We start from the raw sequence: 22920 nt of genomic DNA on the forward strand, positions 1-22920 counted from the left end.
AGTATCTCCCTTCCTTTCCTGATTCCTCGTTTGCGTTGCCTCGTCGTCATCCGTATTTTAAACGATCAGAATTGTACAGGGGACAGTTAGCTACGTTGAGCAGACAGTCGCTGGCCACAGTTTCGGGTCGGCAGGTGTGGCTAAGGTAGGACGGGTCCGCGAGGTGGTCGCATGCACCTGCAGATACGTCGAGAAAAAACTAGCCACTACTCCCGCTTCTTGTCATTCCTGCACCTTCCACCTCGAGCCACTCGATAAATTTATAGCGCCACTTCCAATTTCTCTATTTTTAACGTCCTTTTCATAACGCCACTTACGCATAAAAACGCCTGGAAAACGGCTCGAAATAGTGTTCAGCGTGCAGCTTCACATATAATATTCGTTCCGTCAATCTACATGCGTTACATATGTGTATTTTCGATCTTAACTCGACAGTTCCAAGAACAGAGCGTTGATTGTTTGGTTTCTTACGTTCAGTGCGGAAAGTTGGCAGATAATTAGTTTTCTAATGCAGACAACTGAAGCAGGAAAATTTTTAGTTATTTCATTTTTCAGGAAGTCCGCAGACTTATAACATTACGGCTACGAAGTAACGCAGCTAATGCATTTAGAATGAAATTTTCATTCTCATCCCCTCCCCCACCCTCGGGAAGCTATTTTGAGACTTCCTCACAGATCGTAACTGTGTGTCAGGGCAGGACCAGGAAAGCTGGATTTATCAGATCGTATACCAAAAATGTCGGTCCTGCTGTGTGGTACAGACCAAGCCGTCAATCTTTACTAGGCTCAGAGAACACCACAGAAGATGTAGATTAAATAATTCAGATTCATCTTTCGCTGAACATTGTTTAGACCAGAAGAACAAATACGTAATGCATGAAGAAGTCCTATACGTAGAGGGAAAGGGTGAAAAGGGAGTATCTCTTAGCAATATTAGAAATGAAATAAAAGACCGATACGTGTATCCCCACATTTACTACTTTGCGAACTGACTCAGCTCAGTTATTCGCCACTTTTAATTAAAATGTCGAATAAAACCTCCTCCAGCCGTCTAAATTTCCATTTGTTACTTTATTTGTGCAACCACTTTCAGTGCTGCATTACGCCATTTCAGGCCACGTAACCAAAGTGTAGGAAGGAGTCCATCTCTGTTCCAGTCAAAATAGAGGCTAGCATTCAGTGACTGGAATCCGTAGATTTCTTCTTAACACAGTCATCCCTTTGATTATCATTTGACACTTCTGTGAGGGGGCCTAACGGTGGCGTAATGCAGCGCTGAAGCTGGCTGCAAAAATAAAATAACAACCGGAAATTTAGAATGTGTTTTGATTCAACATTTTATATTGAACAGCCAAGGTCTGGCAACCATGTGTATAAAGATGGGCTAACAGAGACTTAATTAACGTTGAAGTTTCTGCAAAGGAATGAAGTTGAAAATAGTTTGGAACCTTGGTGCCATTGTTCATAAATACGTAATTACGGAGACACGTATTTCTGTGCACATAGCTGCGTCCAGGATTTGGTTAGTAATAGAGTAATGTTTTCCGAAGGAATGTTTCGAGGTTGTACAATTCAGATGTAACTTTTTAGTAACGAAAATAGTTAGCAGAGATAATTTTTTTAGTTTAAGTCGAGAAACGACAGATTAAGGGATGGGGATATGTTCGTCTTTGCCGGCCGGTGTGGCCAAGCGGTTCTAGGCGCACCAGTCTGGAACCGCGCGACCGCTACGGTCGCAGGTTCGAATCCTGCCTCGGGCATGGATATGTGTGATGTCCTTAGGTTAGTTAGATTTAAGTAGTTCTAAGTTCTAGGGGACTGATTACCTTAGATGTTAAGTCCCATAGTGCTCAGAGCCATTTTTGTTCGTCTTTGGGTAGGCGCTATCTTTGGAATCAATTAGGTTACAACACCAACTTTGGTCAAAAGAAATATAGTTTTGTGAAACAAAATAAATAGAGTTCTTCGTTCAGTTTATATAAATACAATGTTTCACCAAGAACCCATAGTGGAATCAATTAATATCATAAGGAAACGTCATAGCATAACATTTCCGCCTTCCTCTACAGTGTAAAGTCGAATCAACGTCAGAGATGCGGCTTCTTAAGTTCCTGGTGTTCACTGAACTGTAATTTGGTATCAGCCGCCAGCCAGAGCGCCTAAATGAGACTGGGGGAAGACCTCAGGAATACATGCTCCGAGCCGACGGCAGGATTGTCGCCTCGTGGGGCCTAATGGCCACTTAGTCCTGCTGCTACTGGGGTTGCCTCATCACTTTCGCTCTCGTGTAAGGATCAGTCTGGAAGAAACAAACAGAATCTAAATCTTCCTTGTCTTGTTCCCAATGTTGCAGGATGCTGGGAAGCAGCAACTGTAACGGTGTACGATAGTCAGTGGAAATTTTTTTACAAGAGTAGAGAGCATGGTTCGGGCCAGTGAAGGCCTTCCTGTAACAACGGTATTTAAACAATTTGCTACACGCTTCCGGACAGCGACAACACGACACTGTGGAGTTGGTTGACTACTGTCAACATACTGTCGACGTGCATGAGTCTAGTTGTTTATAGTCCTGACAGTGATACAAGAAGTTTTAGTTTCTTTTGGAAGACGAAATGAACTTCGGTTATTTACAACAGAAACCAAGTCATTGACTTTTTGTAGCAGTGTCATATCCAGAAAGGCATACGTACTCCCACTACTGCGCTGAGCAATCAGCAGGGGAGAGAACATAACTAAGTTTTAATAACAATATCCAGCTTGGAGACATGAATAATACATATTGAAAGAGCAAATGAAAGAAAAGTAATTAAGAAATTGGAGGCTGGTGTAAATACCATATAAAATGTTAATCAAGGTTGTATCAAAGCTTGGTTTTGAAATTATGTACTACGTTCTGACTTTTACTAACCTGGTTTATGTTAGATAACTTATAGACAGGCACGTTATTTCATGCAGTGAAACACAGGAATACTAACAGTCATGTACACAAAATACCACCCCATGTTAGTAGCGTCCCCTTCCATCCTACTGTCCATCTGACAGATGCGTTCTGCCTGTCTCATTCTGAACCATGACTTCCACCTAAAACCATTTTTTCTCATTTGTTTTTCTGTACCAGGTGGGTACCGTTGAACTTCAGCTATACATTACCTCACATTTGGACTAACACCTTAACTACGAAAAAAAAGACCACCTGAGGCCTAAACATAAAATTCGCCTCCTGAGATAACTATTCTGAGAGTTATACCGTTCAGTGTTCCGTAAATGAAGTGGTAGTGCGATCTCCAGACCAGATGAGAGGAAACGCAGATGCCAACCGAAAACAAGAAGAATTGTAAGTAATCACTTATTTATATAAAGAAATGCGACGTGACCTGTTTTATAATTTAAAAATAACACATATCAAAACAAAACTATATCGTTCTAGATCCCACTGAAGATGCCTTAGAGTATAAAAAGGTGAAACGCGTATGGTAGAAATAAATTACAGTGCAGTAAGAAAAGGCGGTTTTTATTTACAAAACAAAAAATTTTAAGGTTTGCTGATGACATTGTAACTCTCTCAAATACGGCAAAAGACGTGAAAGAGCGGTTTAAAGTCACTGATATTGTCTTGTAAAGACAGAATAAGACGATCATTAACAAAAATACAGTAAGGGTAATGAAATGAAGTCGAATTAAATCTGGAGATTCTGAGGAAATTAGAGTTGTAAATGAGACTCTAAAAGTAGTCGATAACGTTTGCTATTTTGGTAGCGAAATAACTGACGGTGGCTGAAGTAGAGAGGACATAAAATGCAGACTGGCAATAGCATGAAAATCATTTCTGAAAAAGAAAAAAAAAGTTTACATCTGATGTAAATTTTAGATCTTTTGAAGGTATCTGTTTGGAGTTTAGGTTTGTGTGGAAGTGGAACGTAGACGATAAGCACTTCAGACAAGAAAGACGTATAAGAGAAGCAGTGGTTGTGAAGAGAGGGAGATATGGTTGTAGTCCATGCCAGATGTTATTCCGTCTGTGGAATGAGTAACCTGTGAAGGAATCAAGGGAGAAATTTGGAAAGGAAATGGAAGCTCAGTGAGCTTTTAAAATGTACGGCAATAGACGAATGCTGAAGATTATTAGATAGATCATTGAATAACAAATTCGGAGATACTAAATCGAAGTGGGGAAAAACTTTATGACAAAAGTTGGCAAAAATAAGGGATCGATTGATATGACAATTCGTGAGGCATCAATAATTTGCCAATTTGATAATTGATAGGAAGTGTGGCGTGTAAAAATTGTAGAGGGAGACTGAGAATAGAACGCAGTAAACAGGTTCAAATGGATGTGCGTTAAAGTAGGTATGTGGAGATGAAAGAGGCTTGCACAGGAGAAACTAGGGTGGAGAGCTGCATGAACCTAGTCGTTGGACTGAAGGTAACAACAAGAATTCTTTGGTATCTGATGTGAAATTCTGGCCCCATGTCTCATCCATAATAGCAAAGTTTAAGACTGTATTTGAAAGTTACAGAGAAATTCATTTTCGTGACTGCTACTGGACCATTTTCTAGAAAGAGCACTCATTTTGACAAAGCTTTTTAATGGTTAATTCTTCATTTAAAAGACACTGCACGCACTCTTTTGATATACCAATGGCACCAGCTGCATCAAACACTTTAATTCGCTGACCCGTCCATTACCTTATTTACTATTGCGCATTTTCTCGATGTGACTACATTTTTGGAAGCCTTACTGATGTGTTATCTTTGGAGAAGAATGGCCACGTTTCAAAGAATCTTATCGATATGTTGGCGCTGACAGTACCATTATCAGGAAAGAAGTCACCACGGCTGACATCGATTTAATTGTGCCCTCTATGGAGTTTTATTTTGACAGTTGCCCAGTCATTTGCATCATTAACCTGTTTGTCACACAGACGTCTGAAGATTGTGTACTGTAGCGCCAAGATTCATAACAAATAAAGTAATACCTTTAAGTACAGCTGAAGGATCATTCGCAAAAACGTCCTTCTTGAAGCCACGCATGAAGAAACCAGTATAACCAGCGTACTGCGCAGTTTTCACCTAGGTTGCAGTGGGGTGTCCGCTGTGCACAGGATGCACAGATACATGGGTCAGGTCCTAGTATCTGCATCTAGATCTACACTGAAGAGTCAAAGCAACTAGTATAGGCATGCTTATTCAAATAAAGAGATATATAAACAGACAGAATATGGCGCTGCGGTCGGCAACGCCGGTATAAGACATCAAGTGTCTGGCGCAGTTGTTTGACCGGTTATTGCTGCTACAATGGCAGGTTATCAAGATTTAAGAGAGTTTGGATGTGGTGCTAAAGTCGACGCACGAGCGATGGCCCACAGCATCTCTGAGGAAGGAGTGAAATGGGAATGTTCCCATATGACTATTTCACGAGTGTACCGTGAGTGTCAGGAATCTGGTTAAACATCAAATCTCCGACATCGCTGCGCTCGGAAAAATATCCTGCAAGAACGGGACCAACAACGACTGAAGAGAATCGTTAAACGTGATAGAATAGCAACCCTTCCGCAAATTTCTGCAGATTTCAATGCTGGGCCATCAACAAGCGTCAGCGTGCGAAACATTCAACGAAACATCATCGATATGGGCTTACGGAGGCGAAGACCCACTCATGTACCCTTGATGAGTGTACGACAAAAAGCTTTACGACTGGCCTGGGCCCGTCAACACCGACATCATACTGTTGATGACTGGGGACATGTTGAGTGGTCGGACCAGTCTCGTTTAAAATTGTATCGAGCGGATGGACGTGTACGGGTATGGAGACAACTTCTCGAATCCAGGGACTCTAAATATCAGTAGGGGACTGTTCAAGCTGGTGGTGGCTCTGTTATGGAGGAGGGCGTGTGCGGTTGAGTGATATGGAACCCCGGACAGGTGACACGTATGTAAGTATCCTGTCTTATTACCTGCATCCATTCATGTCCATTGTGTATTCCGACGTACTTGCGCAATTTCAGCAGGACATTGGGACACCCCACGCGTCCAGAATTGCTACAGAGTGTCTCTAGGAACATTCCTCTGAGTTTAAACACTTCTGCTGGCCACCAAACTCCCCAGACATGAACATTATTGAGCATATATGGGATGTCTTGCAACGTGCTGTTCAGAAGAGATCTCCACCTCCTCGTACTCTCACGGATTTATGGACAGACCTGCAGGATTCATGGTGTCAATTCCCTCCAGCACTTCTTCAGACACTGGTCGAGTCCACGCCACGTTATGTTGCGGTACTTCTGGGTGCTCGCGGGCTCCTTACACGATATTAGGCTCTTCAGTGCATCTATTCTGTAACCATTAAACTACTCTGTGTCACGACTGTATTAAAGAGATACGTCGCGTGGCGGAAGGTATCCCGCACCACTACTAGTGGTTTCCTTTCCTGTACCACTTGCAGAGAAACCAAGGGAAAGACAACTGTATGTAGGATACCGTATGAGCAGAAATTTCTCGAACCTTATCTTCGTGGTCCTTACGGGATATGTGTGTTGGTGACAGTAGCTTTGCAGTCAGCTTCAAATGCCAGTTCTCTCAATAGTGTTTTGCGAAATGAGCGCCGTGTTCTCTCCATCGATTTACATTTGTTTTCCAGAAGCCTCTCCGTAACACTTACATATTGTTCGAGGCTTCCGGGAACAAATCTAACAGCCACCTCCGAATTGGTTCGATGTCTTCCTTTAATCTGACCATCAGATCATCTGTAAAAGAGACAGCGTATAGAACACTAGTGCGACCCATTCCTGAGTATTGCTCTAGTGTTTGAGATCCGCATCAGCGGTCTTCTTTACAAATTAACCACACTTTCCTAAAATTGTCCTAATAAACAGAACTTGGAAATTCGCCTTTCCTACCACAGTCCTCACCTGCCCGTTCCACTTCATATTCCTTTGCAACGCTGCGCCCAGACATTTAAAACACTTGACTGTGTCAAGCGGCCCTCCCGGCGGAGGTTCGAGTCCGCCCTCGGGCATGGGCGTGTGCGTTGTTCTTAGCATAAGTTAGTTTAAGTAGTGTGGAAGTCTAGCGACCGATGACCTCAGCAGTTTGGTCCCTTAGGAATTCACACATATTTGAACATTTGTGTCAAACAGGACACTGCTAATGCTGTATCGGAACATTACGGATTTATTTTTGCTACTCATCTGCATTGACTTACAATTTTCTACATTTAAAGCTACATGCCATTCATCTCACTGCTTTGATACGTCTCTTCGTGTGTTGTGGGGACTCAGCATTTGGGTAATGTGGTGAGCAACGGCTGCAGTCATCCTACAGTCACTTATCTTCGACACGTTCCCCTACACCACAACATCACCAGCAAACAGTAGCCCACCCTGACGACTAGATCATTTGTGTATACAGGGTGTATCATTATTAATGGCGTAAGCGCATACAGTTGAAAGTACACAACACAAGAAGCAAAAAAAATCAGTAAATAAAGGGTCGAAAATGCATACCTTAAGAGCTACGAGGAAGTTTTCATTGTCGATACTGTGAAACGAATCGCTTCTACTGCAAGTTCTTTGCTTTCCGTATTTTGGGAAGTGGTAGTAAAGGCCAAAATAAGTGAAACATCCCCTTAGAAAAATTAATGAATTACCGTGCTGATAAACCTCTTACGTTATTTGATTTTCAAACAGCTGAGCAGAACTGGACGTACTCAGAATTTCTCTCTTTACTTATTCTGATCAACACTAAACTGACACTCAATATTTTTAGCGCAACGCAATCTGACTTTCAATAATCCCTATACAAAAGAATGGCCCTGACTAACAATAACCTATACCTTTCACGAATCACTTACCTCACAAAAATCTTCATTACTCGAAGTACTGCAATACAGCGAGCGCCTATACTGCCAGCTAAATAAAAGATTCTAACTACTGAAGTCACTAACTACTGATAGGTATAGTTAGCAAATGAAAGATTTTGATAGAGAACAAACAATGTATTTACCTTAACAATATTCAAAAGTTATCATATAAATATATCAGTTTATGATATCCAGTATTACAAATTTACTCTTTCTGATGCACACATCCAGATCGTCCGCTCTCAAAATTCTGCCGTCTCTCTCTCCACATCCACCACTGCTGGCGGCTCACCTCCAACTGCGCAACGCTACGTGCTGTTCACATCCAACTGCCCAACACTACAATAGCGAATATTCCAACAATGCCAACCAGTCACAGACTGCACACTGCACAGTCAGTGATTTTCATACAGAGCGCTACGTGACTTTACCAACATAAAAACCTAAACAGCCTACTTACATAAGGAAAAAATGTCCAGCAAACAACTGGTCTAAAACGCGTACCTGAAAAGTTACGAGTACTTGATTATTAAGAAAGTTGTATTTCAAAGTAGCAAGATGAACAAGTGCCCATAGCTCTTAAGGAATGCATTTTAGAGCACATGTTTAACGGACCTTTTTTCTTGTTTTGGTCATAACACCAGTTCCCGAAATATGGAAAGCAAAGAATTTGCAGTGGAAGAGATTTGTTTCACAGTATCCAAGATGAAAAATTGCTCGTAGCTGTTAAGGTGTGCATTTTCGATCCTATGTTTCCGGAGACTTTTTTGCTTGTAGTACTGTGTACTTTCAACTGTGTGCGTTTACGCCATTAATTATGATACACCCTATATAGAAAATAATAGCGGTCCTATCACATTTCCCTGGAGTACTCCTGAGTATATCCCTGTCTCTGATGAATTCTTTCCGTCGAGGGCAACGTGATGGGTTCTATTACTTAAGAAATTTCCGAGCCACTCACATATTTGGGAACCTATTCTGTGTGATCGTACCTTCGTTAACAGTCTATAATGGGCTACCGTGTCAAATGCTTTTCGGAGATAAATAAAAATGGAATCTGCCTGTTGCCTTTCATCCATAGTTCGCAGTATATAATGTGAGAGAAGGTCAAGCGAAGCAATTACCAGTTGTGGGGTGCCTGCTTTCATACGTCTCCTCGTGTATAGTGGGGCTCAGCCTTTGGGTTTGTGGTGAGCAGCGGCCGCAGTTCTTCAGCGCGACTGCCCCTGGACGCTGGACTGCGAGTCAGCGGTGAGGCCGGTGGGTGGCGTCGGCCCCCCCGCTGCTGCGCCGCGCCTGCATATTCATGGCGCCGCCATCTGTCTGCAGAGCGCCCGCCGCGAGGCCATCGCTCTCCTTCCGCGGGCGCCGGCGGCCGCATGAGTCTCCGCTGACACCGCCCCCGTAAACGGCCGCTTCTGCCTGCGGGGTGCCGCGGCCCCACACGTCCGCCGCTTTAGTCACGCTCCTCTAACAACGGGGGCAAAGCCTACTTGTCACGTGCTTACCTGTCCGGAGGCCGCGCGATGCGTTCCATACTTTTTGGTCTCTTTACGCCCAACACGGCGCTTTTCTCTGATCCGTCAGCATCGAGGGAGATGCCTCAATACTTACGGCACCGCATCTGCTTGTCATGGCCGGGTTTGAACACAGTTTCACTTACGCTTTTTTTTAGTTGAACGTTTGTGCAGTAAGGTGACGAAAGTCTTGGGATAGCGATATGCACATACAGGGTCTTACAAAAAGGTACGGCCAAACTTTCAGGAAACATTCCTCACACACAAATAAAGAAAAGATGTTATGTGGACGTGTGTCCGGAATCGCTTAATTTCCATGTTAGAGCTCATTTTAGTTTCGTCAGTATGAACTGTACTTACTCGATTCACCGCCAGTTGGCCCAATTGAAGGAAGGTAATGTTGACTTCGGTGCTTGTGTTGACATGCGACTCATTGCTCTACAGTACTAGCATCAAGCACATCAGTACGTAGCATCAACAGGTTAGTGTTCATCACGAACGTGGTTTTGCAGTCAGTGCAATGTTTACAAATGCGGAGTTGCCAGATGCCCATTTGATGTATGAATTAGCACGGGGCAATAGCCGTGGCGCGGTACGTTTGTATCGAGACAGATTTCCAGAACGAAGGTGTCCCGACAGGAAGACGTTCGAAGCAATTGATCGGCGTCTTATGGAGCACGGAACATTCCAGCCTATGACTCGCGACTGGGGAAGACCTAGAACGACGAGGACACCTGCAATGGACGAGGCAATTCTTCGTGCAGTTGACGATATCCCTAATGTCAGCGTCAGAGAAGTTCCTGCTGTACAAGGTAACGTTGACCACGTCACTGTATGGAGAGTGCTACGGGAGAACCAGTTGTTTCCGTACCATGTACAGCGTGTGCAGGCACTATCAGCAGCTGACTGGCCTCCACGGGTACACTTCTACGAATGGTTCATCCAACAATGTGTCAATCCTCATTTCAGTGCAAATGTTCTCTTTACGTTTGAGGCTTCATTCCAACATGATCAAATTGTAAATTTTCACAATCAACATGTGTGGGCTGACGAGAATCCGCACGCAATTGTGCAATCACGTCAACAACACAGATTTTCTGTGAACGTTTGGGCAGGCATTGTTGGTGATGTCTTGACTGGGCCCCATGTTCTTCCACCTACGCTCAATGGATCACGTTATCGTGATTTCATACGGGATACTCTACCTGTGCTGCTAGAACATGTGCCTTCACAAGTACGACACAACATGTGGTTCATGCACGATGGAGCTCCTGCACATTTCAGTCGAAGTGTTCGTACGCTTCTCAACAACAGACTCGGTGACCGATGGATTGGTAGAGGCGGACCAATTCCATGGCTTCCACGCTCTCCTGACCTCAACCCTCTCGACTTTCATTTATGGGGGCATTTGAAAGCTCTTCTCTACGCAACCCCGGTACCAAATGTAGAGACTCTTCGTGCTCGTATTGTGGACGGCTGTGATACAAATCGCCATTCTCCAGGGCTGCATCAGCGCATCAGGGATTCCATGCGACGGAGGGTGGATGCATGTATCCTCGCTAACGGAGGACATTTTGAACATTTCCTGTAACAAAATGTTTGAAGTCACGCTGGTACGTTCTGTTGCTGTGTGTTTCCATTCCATGATTAATGTGATTTGAAGAGAAGTAATAAAATTAGCTCTAACATGGAAAGTAAGCGTTTCCGGACACATGTCCACATAACATATTTTCTTTCTTTGTATGTGAGGAATGTTTCCTAAAAGTTTGGCCGTACCTTTTTGTAACACCCTGTATACATATGGCGGTAGTATCGCGTACACAAGGTATAAAATGGCTGTGCATTGACGGAGGTGTCCGCACTCAGGTGATTCATGTGACAATGTTTCCGACGTGATTATGTCCGCATGACGGGAAATTACAGACTTCGAACGCGGAATGAAAGTTGGAGTTACATGCATGAGACATTCCACTTAGAAATCGTTAGGGTTCAGATGGTTCAAATGGCTCTGAGCACTATGGGACTTAACATCTGAGGTCATCAGTCCCATAGAACTTAGAACTACTTAAACTTAACTAGCCTAAGGACATCACACACATCCATGCCCGGGGCATGATTCGAACCTGTGACCGTAGCGGTCGCGCGGTTCCAGACTGAAGCTCCTTGAACCGCTCGGCCACGCCGGCCGGCTGAAAACGTTAGGGAATTCAATATTCCGAGATCCACAGTGTCAAGAGTGTAGCGAGAATACTACATCTGAGGCATGACCTCTCGCCACGGACAACGCAGTGGCCGATGGCCTTCACTTAACAACCGAAAGCAGTGGCGCCGTCAGTGCTAACAGACAAGCAACCATACGGGAAATAGCAGAAATCAACGAGTGACGTAAGACGAACGTATCCGTTAGAACAGTGCCGTGAAATGTGGCTTTAAATGGGCTATGGCAGCAGACGACCGATGTGAGTGCTTTTACTAACAGCACGACATGGACTTCAGCACCTCGCCCGGGCCCGTTACCATATCCGTTGGACCCCAGACGACTACAAAACGGTAGCGTGGTCAGATGAGGCCCCATTTCAGCTGGTAAGAACTGATGGCTGGGTTAGAGTATGGCGCAGACCACACGAAGCCCGGACCCAAGGCACAGTGCAAAGTGATGGTGGCTCCATAATGGTGTGGGCTGTGGTTACATAGGTCCTCTGGTCCAACTGAACCGATCATTGACTGAAAATTATTATGTTCGGCTACTTGGAGACCATTTGCAGCCATTGATGGACTTCATGTTCCCAAACAAGGATGGAATTTTTATGCATGACAATGCACCATATTACAGGTCCACAAATGTTCGCGTTTGGTTTGAAGAACATTCTGGACAATCTAAGCGAATGATCTGCCATGCAGATCGCCTGACATGAATACCATCGAACATTTTTGGACATAATCGAGAGGTCAGTTAGTTACAACATCCTGCACCGCAAGATTCTCGCAACACTCTCGCAGTTATGGACAGCTATAAAGGCAGTATGGCTCAATATTTCTCCAGGGGACGTCCAACGACTTGTTGAGAGCATGACACGTAGCCCCGGGAAAAAGAACATCCAGCACGATATTAGGGGGTATCCCACGACTTTTGTCATCTCAGTGTACTGTTTGTTTCGTATTTAACTAACTTCTTATTGAAACTTCCTGGCAGATTAAAACTGTGTGCCCGACCGAGACTCGAACTCGGGACCCTTGCCTTTCGCGGGCAAGTGCTCTACCATCTGAGCTACCGAAGCACGACTCTCGCCCGGTACTCACAGCTTTACTTCTGCCAGTATCTCGTCTCCTACCTTCCAAACTTTACAGAACCTCTCCTGCGGTAGAGACCTTGCCCGCGAAAGGCAAAGGTCCCGAGTTCGAGTCTCGGTCGGGCACACAGTTTTAATCTGTCAGGGAGTTTCATATCAGCGCACACTCCGCTGCAGAGTGAAAATCTCATTCTGGTAACTTCTTCTTCTTTTTCTTCCTCTTATACAATCCATGGATTTGCAGTGTTGCCTGTTTCGGTTTCAAAACATATCTACCCTTTGTTTGCTTGATCTTCCCGGATATCTTCTTCCCTTAGGCCTTTAGTACAACATTCTCCTTAAGATCCTCTTCTTCGGCATCCTGTGACATGCTTTCTCCAACGTTTTCTATAGTTTACAAGTTTTCTTCAAAAATGGCTCTGAGCACTATGGGACTCAACGGCTGTGGTCATAAGTCCCCTAGAACTTAGAACTACTTAAACCTAACTAACCTAAGGACATCACACACATCCATGCCCGAGGCAGGATTCGAACCTGCGACCGTAGCGGTCGTGCGGTTCCAGACTGTAGCGCCTTTAACCGCTCGACCACTCCGGCCGGCGTTACAAGTTTTCTCGCAAACTATTTATTTCTAGTTCTTCCCTTGCTTTTTAATTTAAAATTCTACGTGAAAGGGTACATCCTATTACTGTTCTTAAGAATCTCACTTCGGCAGCCTGTATCTTGTTTTTATCAGCTTTTGTCAAAATCCATGTTTCATAGCCACAAAGAAAAGAGGGCACAGCTATTACTTTGTAGAACTTTAATCGTGTTTCTTTTCTGTCTTTAGTGTTTAGGCTTCTATTTCTTTTGCTGCATGTTTGCTGGTACATGGGTAATTTGTTCTTTTAAATTTTAGTCATATTTATAACTGATATATGTTCGCAAGTAACTAAAACCATGGCTTGTTCTAACATAGTGTTACTGATTACAATTTTGGTTCTAACATTGTATCTACGTTTGAAGGCCTATGTTTTTGTTTTATTTACAGAAATGTTAATATTTTAACTTTCACATAACTTCTGTATCTTATACAAGGTGTTTCTTATTTACGTTTAAAAACACCTCAAGCGGCGTAGTTGAGGCAGAGTTAAGTAATGTAATATAAGACACATGAGGTCACAAATATCGGGAAATACCCCAAAAATGGACGAGAAAAGTTGAACATGTGATGTCACCTGACTACGTACCTCACCGCAGGAACAGCGTTTAGGCTTGGGCATGAAGGGATGACTGAGCATGCAATACTTACATTATGGCAAACAGCGCAAATTTCGAACATCTTTTGTAAATCTGATCTGTTGTAAATGTACAAGTTAAAACATTATTATTCTCGCTGAAACAAAGTAAAAGCTGTACTTATTCTGCGTTTCTTTCCTTTTCTCCTTTTTTTTTTTTTTTTTTTTTTTTTTGTTTACAGACATTATTTAGTAAAGAAAGCGGAAATAATTTACTGGTAACGACGTATTTAGGAAGCTTATACTCATTCACTGGTGGCGCAATATAGTTTTTTGTTGTACTGTACTTAGCAATAAACCAACGAAGACGAGGAGACCTGTAAAGAAAATAGTAAATATTACCTCAACCTAAACACGTAATTGCCTACCGCAATAAAAAAAATAAAAAAATATTTCTTGCTAAACGCCAGACTCTAACCCAGAGTCCCACGCGCTAAAGTCACGTATGTGGGCCCAGAGCAACACAAACAGGAATATTTGGGTTGGGATGACCAAGAGCGACAGACCTATAGGCTTCACCACTGCACGTGCGGCATGTCGTGACGTCACATGTTCCATATAATTTTTGTCATCCAGTTTTAGGGTGTTTTCCAACATTGGTGACCACACGTCTCTTATATTAAATTGATTGTTTCAGAGTCATCTACGTCGCTTCGGAGGTTTTTAAACGTTAGTAAGAATCACCCAGTATACTGCTCTTCGTACGCCGTGTTCAGTTTTACTTATAATAATCTGATCAGCACCAAATAGCTTCGTCTTAACCGTAAAATTTGGTGCAATACAAAAGCGTCCGTTAACTTTATACATCGATTCTCTAATCAGATTAACTGTATCAATTGTAAACAAAATAAGAGACTTACTACAACCCCGCATTACACCTTGGTGTATATGTATCTTTTTCTATACCTTCTGTTTTCGACATGTATACTAGTTGCATCTTTACATATACATTTTAGTATTTTCATTATGTGCTTCGGATATTTTCTTTGACTTATGATTTCCCATAATTTTTCTCTGCTTACTTGTTCGAATGTTTTTTCATAATCAATAAAAGTTATTTGAGTTTCAAGATTATATTATTCCCTTGTTTTTTCCTGTTACCTGCTTAACTGTGAAAGTGACATCTGTACAGGATCGACCCTTTCTAAAGCCGTTTTGTTCTTGTAGTAATAGAACATCTGTGGTGGCTCTCATTCTTTTACTTTATATTCTTGCATATACTTTACATCCTGTGTTCAACCCATCCATAGCCAATTAATTTCCCACCTTTTTCTAACACATTTATAAATATAGGCGTAACTTGTGTATGCCACCAGGATCGGGAAATCTGATATCAATTCTAACATTTATCAACTAAGCCATAAATCTCCGATTCACCCTTTGGGCCCCAGGGAGCAGTCACAATTTGATAGTCTCTCTCCCTACTTCCAAGCTCCCCACGAATAAAAAATGTCATCAATCTCACTTTTAACGTACGACAGATGCCTACTATTTTAATAACAACAATAGTATCGTATACAGGATGTCCGGAAAGGAAGGGTCCAATATTTGAAAAGGATGTAGTATGCATCAAGGGAAGAAAATGAAGTTTCTATAACCATTGGTCATAAACATAAAATCTTCGGAGTTATGGTATGCGAGATACAAGCAGCATGTCTTGCACACTGAGCACTTTGGCATGAGACAAATCAGGAAATAGCGTACGCACTAGACATTTATGCAGCACAACGTGTTTGCATTGCTATCAAGCACGCATGTAACTCGATAACACGTACAGTATTCGACAGAGTACTGGAGTACGTAGTGTATCGGTCAGGTTTGTTATTTCCATCTGCTGTACCCGTAGTGTTCTTACGGCGCATTGTTTGTTATGACACAGCACTAAATTACTGCAATTTGTTTCCAGTCCGTCACTGGATGTACAGCTCCCAATGGAGTCCTACTATTCAACACAGGAGATGGCTGATATGATCTTCTGTTATGGGCAAGCAGATGGAAGCAGCCTACGGGATGCAACCTGTATGTTGCCAAATATCCACGACGCCGTACACCACATGTGCTACCGACTGAAGAACTGTAGCAGCAGAAAAGTGTCGTAACTTGTGTACATTTTTTCTTATAGTCTGTCGGTAACTGAAGAGCAAGCAAGCTCTACCCAACTACGTCACAAGGAGCAACTACAGACTGTTTCACAATGTTATATCGGCCCTTCCGCTACGCGCCTTTTATGGCGGGTAGGACGTCAAACGGGCCGACTTGGAGCAGGAGAGGCACCACTGGACACTTATTTTCACTGTCTATACTTTTACAAATAAATTCATAAAACTTTGGCAGCATGGCCAGGAAGGATTCAGGATTCACACTCACTGGAGTGGAAGTTCAAAAACACAACAAAATAAATTTTTTACATGTGAAATTTCATCATTTTTCACTTATTGGCTGCATTTGTTGCTGTAGGTACAGTTTTCTTCATAAATAAGAGAGATTCTTCGACGAATTTTGCACAGCATATACCACTACCGTCGCAGGTTCGAATCCTGCCTCGGGCATGGATGTGTGTTACGTCCTTAGGTTAGTTAGATTTAAGTAGTTCGAAGTTCTAGGGGACTGATGACCAAAGAAGTTAAGTCCCATAGTGCTCAGAGCCATTTGAACCATGTTTTGCACAGCATACAAATCATACTTATAGGTGCATGAAACTTTACAATTTATTTAATTTATGAAAACTTCATGTTCAGAAAAAACTCAAATTTTATAGTTAATTATCTCAATTTTTACCACAGTTTTTAATAGAGTTGGAAAATATAGAGATTCATACACCTGTAAGTATGGTTTGTATGCCGTGCAAAATTCATCGAAGAATCTCTCTTACTTATGAACAAAAGTGTGCCTATAGCAACAAATGCAGCCAGTAGTAAGCGAAAAAATGATGAAATTTCACATGTAAAAGAATTATTTTGTTATGTTTTTGAACTCCCACTGCTATGAATGTGAATCCTAAATCCTTCCTGGTCATGCTGATAAAGTTTTATGAATTTATTTATAAAAGTATAGGCAGTGGAAATTAAAATGTCCCATGGTGCTTCTCCTGCTCCAAGTCGGCGCGTTTAAAGTCCTACCCCCCTGAAATGAGTGCCAGCGTAGTGTGCAGACACGTCTGGCAGTATTTATTTTCCACCAAATATGCTAAGAATATTTGGAATACAGAAATTAGCAACAAAATCTACGTAAATCACCCCACGCTGCACTGCGCTGCTAGACAGCAAACGCATTCTTAGACGTCTTATACGTTGTAGAGGGCTTTCTTCCGCGAAAGGCCACTTGCCCCAACACATACGCTGCTCGCCCTTCAGTTTACCGACCGACTATTTCAGTATTTGCCAGGCGTTGCGACTGTGAAGAGAGGCCTGCAGATTATTGGTTTGCGTGTGTGTGTGTGTGTGTGTGTTGGGGGGAGTATATTCTATTTCTTTGAGACGTTTCCAGGAGACCAGTCTTTCTCTAATGTTTTGTGAGCGGGCGCCTTTCTTTCTCTGCTCTACTTCCTGTGGTTTTCTGGTTCTACTCGTGAACTCACGAACCGTGTCAGACTTGTTATCGATTGCATGTACTGTCAGCCAGTGGATGTGCGCCTTTACCTGGCCGGAATGATACCATTCACAACACAAGTCCAAGCACGTAGGCAGGCCTTCGTACAAGCAACTGAATAGTATCCTGTGTGAAACGTTGCTTCAAATTTCTAGAATTTCTCGTCATTTTCGAAATTGTTTAGTTTTCTTGTTACTTCATTCTAAAGGTAGAATTTGTAAACTGAGGTACCTCCAAATATAAAGGCTCTACTGAGTTGCGAATCGTTTCACCACTTCGAAATCTTATTAAGATCTGTAACACTTGAATTTCTCACGAAGTATAAAATGTTCAAACAATTTACGGGAATGCAGCCGAGTGGTGTTTTCGACAACCCCCGATATTTCGGTAGGTGGAGACCCCATTATTTTCAAAGCACAAATATGACGGAGCGCTGTTCAAGGAAATTTAAACCCTCGGTAGTCGAAGCTACGCCGACCAAGAACCATAATACACCATACGCAGAAAGACAACACACACACACACCGGGAACAACTAGTTACAGGTCACAACTAAATATGACCAAAATCGCAAGTTATCGATGGTGAATATTAATTACTAACGGGCGAGCTAGTATGATTATGCCTCTAGCTGTTTGAGCAGGGAGAGAGCACGATTACCAATTATTTGTTGAATATATATATTTTTTTCTCCGATCAGTACTTCATTGTACGTAACTGCATCATGTGTGAAAAAACTGAGGTCAATATTAATATTGTCCTCAAGGTCTTTAACATACCACACGAAGACCAAGGGTCCCAACACAGTGCCCTGGGGCACCAAGATCAACCAGCTTGGCTTTACGCATCCGAAGACTGCGGAATGCGCCCATCAGAGTCGGATAAAAGCCGTCGCACGGGGTTAGTTATATTTATCAAAAGTGAAGCCTGCGATGCGCGGCGGCGACCACCGAACCACCTGTTACATATTCCCGGGGAATAAATTAAAATTTCGGTTTGTATAGCGGCGCGTAATTCATGGCTCACTTGCGCGACTGGAGTGTCGCTTCTTCTTCTTCACACACACACACACACACACACAATTATTCCGGCTACGACGACACAGACGCACGCACCGACAATGAATGCTATTCAGCGTCTCACCGACCGGTGTGGCGGGGAGAGAAGTGAGGATACGGAGGCGAAGAAGAGAGAGACGGCAACAAGGAGAGGGTCCCGCTGGAACTCGCTCGTGATTATGTTACATTTCTTAATATTCTCCTCGCGGCTCCGTGTCCTCCGGGGCGTGAATTAATGTCTTTGAAAGAGCGAGGCCCGTAGGGAGCGCGTCCCTGCCGGGGGCCGACGGCCTTTTGAGGCGGCTCGGTGGCGGTCTCGGCCCGGTAATTGGTATTCCCGCCTTTTGAGAACGGCCAGAGGCAGTGGGCCAGGCGAGGAGGACGCCTCAAAGGTGATGGAATCAGGTGTGCGAGGGGCGGCTAGCCGGCCACATCAGCGGCCGCATCTCGGCCGCCGCGACACACAAACACCTGGCCGGGAACACGCCGCTAATGCAGAGATGCCTATCGCACCGCCGACCCCCCGAAACTTGGCTATTTCGCTGTCGCCTCGCCGGCCGCGCGCGACGCGCGACATGGCGGCCGGAGCGACACCTAACAGCGGAAGCGTGTTAGCCGCTACTGGAGGACGGGCCGCTTCCAGCCGCAGGAATGCAGGTCCGACGGCGCGCGGGCCACCAGTCACAGTACGCAACACAGCTGCCAAGGGGCCGGCAGCTAGTTCTCCAGGCAGTGAAGCACGTCACGAATCGCTAAGATGGGAGTGGTAGGTCAGTATCTAACACCTTAATATGTATATATAACATTCTCGGTTTATTTGGCGCGTCAAATCTGATGTAATTTCTATCTTTCGGTGAAATCCTCCACCGCGTTCTACAGGAACAACCAGCTGTGGTCGCTGCTGTTGTGGCCGTTCATGGGCTACCACTACCTCGCAGTGTTAACCGCGGTTAAATACCTACTAATTAAAAAATCCCAGGTTAACTTCTTCTTCCAATCTTCAGTCAGTCCATTTCCTCCTTCCTCTCTCTCTGTTCACCTCCTCCACCCCCTCCACTCTTTGTCGATCTCCTTTTCCCCTCCTCTCTACCTGTTTCCTCCTCCTTCCTCTGTCTATCCAACTCCTCCTTCCCCTATCTTTGTCCACCTCGTTCTCCCTCTCTCTCTGTCCATCTCCTCGTCTCCCTTCTCCCTGTCCCTCTACTCCTCTTCCCTTTCTCTGTTCACCTCTATCTGCGTCCATTCATCTTCCCCCCATTTATTTCTGTCCACCTTCTCCTCCCCATTTACTCTCCGCATTACCATCCCCATCCCAATAGGAGCCTGGTGGTTCTTACCCCCCTCACTAGCTCTTTCCATCTCAAAACTAGTATGCATATCAAATAAGGCTGAAATCGTTCTAGGGATTTAGCACGAGCTTCTTACCGAGGCCTCTTTCCGCGTATATTTCACGTGTATTTGATATGTTTCACACGTATTTGTAAACATATTTCATCTTTATCTCTAACGAATTTCGCCCTATAGTTTCGTTTTCACGCAGCCCATATTTATTATGTATCTCCTGAACTATATGTCGTACAATGACATAATTTTGCAGATCCATCCAGTGGTATATGTGGCTACTGTCCACAAAATGTGTTGCGAATAGAGTTAGTAGCAAGGCAGTAATAAATTGAAATGCGATGTGGCAGTTTTTCACGGATCTCAGTTTCGTGGCGTCATATCTCCTGAACTGTGTGTTGGACAATGATATAACTTTGCTGGCACGTTCAGTGATATATGGGGATTCTGTATGGAAGATGTGTCGCGGATATACTTAGTAATAAAGAAGTAATAAATTAAAACGTCATAATTCATGCGGTAGTTTTACTGCACGAACAGCGAAAAAGTAGTAAGCGATAGATTTTTTACCTTTCATAATATTGTCGGGGTTGTCAGCGAGAAAATGTTTCATAAAGATTTGGAATTGTGCGTAAAGTTCGTTGCAAACTGCTCTCATTCTCATATACTGGATGAATTCGCGCATCTTGGGGTACATTTCTTTTTCATCTCCACCCCTCTGATACTTTCTTATTTACAGTACACCTAGTCTACTGACAGTTTGTGAGTGATCGGCGAACGTCGTCATTATGTCGTGCTGAGAGAGACGAGGCCCGTGGCGCGTACGTCACAGCACGTGCCCCAGCAGCCGTCTCCGGCTGGGAGCCAGTAACTACTACAGACGAGTTTAATCATTCTTGACTGCTCGTTTAAATGTGTGTAAGCTCTCGACAGCACAAGAGAAACTGAAGACCTTTAACGGGTACCCTTTCAATAACGTATTGATTTCCCGTGTGCCCTGCACGGGGTCGAGCGTTCGTGATGTGTGGCGGATAAGCTGACTATTGTGACGTCACAAGTTCGTTGCACGGCACATATATCTCGTTGGCCCCGGAGAGAAATTATGTCCATTTCCACACTGGTGGAGCCAGCGCTCTCTCGTAGGAACGCAAACAATTCAGCGTATTTCTCATCGTCGCGAACTCGCTACTACGCAACATGACCATAGCCGCTGTCCCGGTACAATTTGTTCTCGCACATTTTAATTCCTATTCCTTCTTTAGTAACAGAATTCGAGTATTTAGAAGCGTGGGATAACATTTTACTTTCACAAAATATTATTCTATGTTTATTTGTGAGACAACCGCGACAGTCAGCTGTTCCTGACGAAAACTATGAACAAATTCCACAGCTCGAAATTTTACTCATATTTGACGCGACAAATAAACAGGCAGTGTTATTGAGGGTGTCGTCGTGAGAAACTCCAATCTCATACTTTGATAGGTTGGTTACTGGAGACAAGTAGAACAAGTATCAGGATTATGGCGAAGGAACTGTCCGGTAATGGCCTGAAGTGATTGAGGAGCCAAGAACATCAGGAATCCCGGATATGAAATACGAGGATTTAAATGCGGCTCCAGCGTCTTAGACTCTTAAACGCACGTTCGAAGTATATCTAATCTCTACATTGAGCAGGCTGTAAAGGAAACAGAAGACGAATTTGGAAAGCCAGTTAAAGTTCAGGGAGATAAAATAAAAAAGTCATTTTAAAAATGAAACACAACAACAGCACATTTACCAGGCAAATAAAAACTAACTAAAACCCAGGCCAGATCAACCAGAGCTAGTGTACAGGACAAAAAAAGGGGCGCCTGCCAATATTTTACCGAAATATTTCGTTTAAAGGTTTACTCTAAATGGTCTGCAGCTCGTGGTCTAGTTGTTAGCGTTGCTGCCTCTGAATCACAGGGTCCCGGGTTTGATTCCCGCCCGGGTTGGAGATTTTCAGATTTTCCTGCCTGGGGACTGGGTGTTTGTTTTGTCCTCATTTCATGATCATCTTCTTCATTCAGGAGTGGTGACACGAATGACACGAACGGCATCCGGCCACCCCTTAAAACTAGCCACGCCACATCCGGTCCTAACCATACCGACCCTGTGACCATGCGGGACAAAGGCACAAGCACAAGAAGAAAGTTTTACTCTAAACAAAAATTCAGTTCAGACTTTGCCGTAAAATCCCTGCGTTGTTGATGACACTGTATTCATTTAGACTTGTGGTTGATTTCTGTTGGCAGCCACAGGGCACACACAGTTTAAAAAAAGGTAGAATACATAATATGTATGCATAAAGACAAATTTTATGAAGGTAATCTGGACAACGAAATCTGACATTCGTAACCTACATAAAATTCCTGTGTACGTATATATTTCAGAAACTGAAGGTACCACAACTGTAGTGAAACATGTTTGGGGATTAAAGAAAACAAAAGTCATGTTCTTGCATAAAGACGAACCCTATTTAATTCATTAATATAAACAGAGATTTTCAGAAGAGAACATACAATACTAGAGGCAGAAATGACCATTATTACCCATTATTAAGGCTGTCAGTGGCTCAGAGGAGAGGTCAACGTGCAGCAACAAAAATCTATGTTCATTTACCCAATAACATAAAATGTCTGACAGGTAGCACAGCAAATTTAAAATATAACCTAAAATAATTTCTCCTGGACTATTTCTGCTATTCCATTGACGAATTTTTACTTAAAAACTGATACCTTGAAAGACGAATATCAACAAAACTAAAACAAGGCTAATGGACTGTAGTAGAATCACATCGGTCGTGGTGACAGATCTACACTCGGAAACCTGACACTAAAAGCAGAACATGAGTTTTACTATTTGGGCAGCGACATAACTAACGAGGCCGAGGTACAGAAAACAGAAATTGCAAACTGGCAGAAAGAATAATCACATGTCTGAAACAGACGAACTTGTTATCTCAAATACG

This window comes from Schistocerca cancellata, chromosome 5 (genome assembly GCF_023864275.1).
Source record: "Schistocerca cancellata isolate TAMUIC-IGC-003103 chromosome 5, iqSchCanc2.1, whole genome shotgun sequence".
Taxonomy (NCBI): Eukaryota; Metazoa; Arthropoda; class Insecta; order Orthoptera; family Acrididae; genus Schistocerca; species Schistocerca cancellata.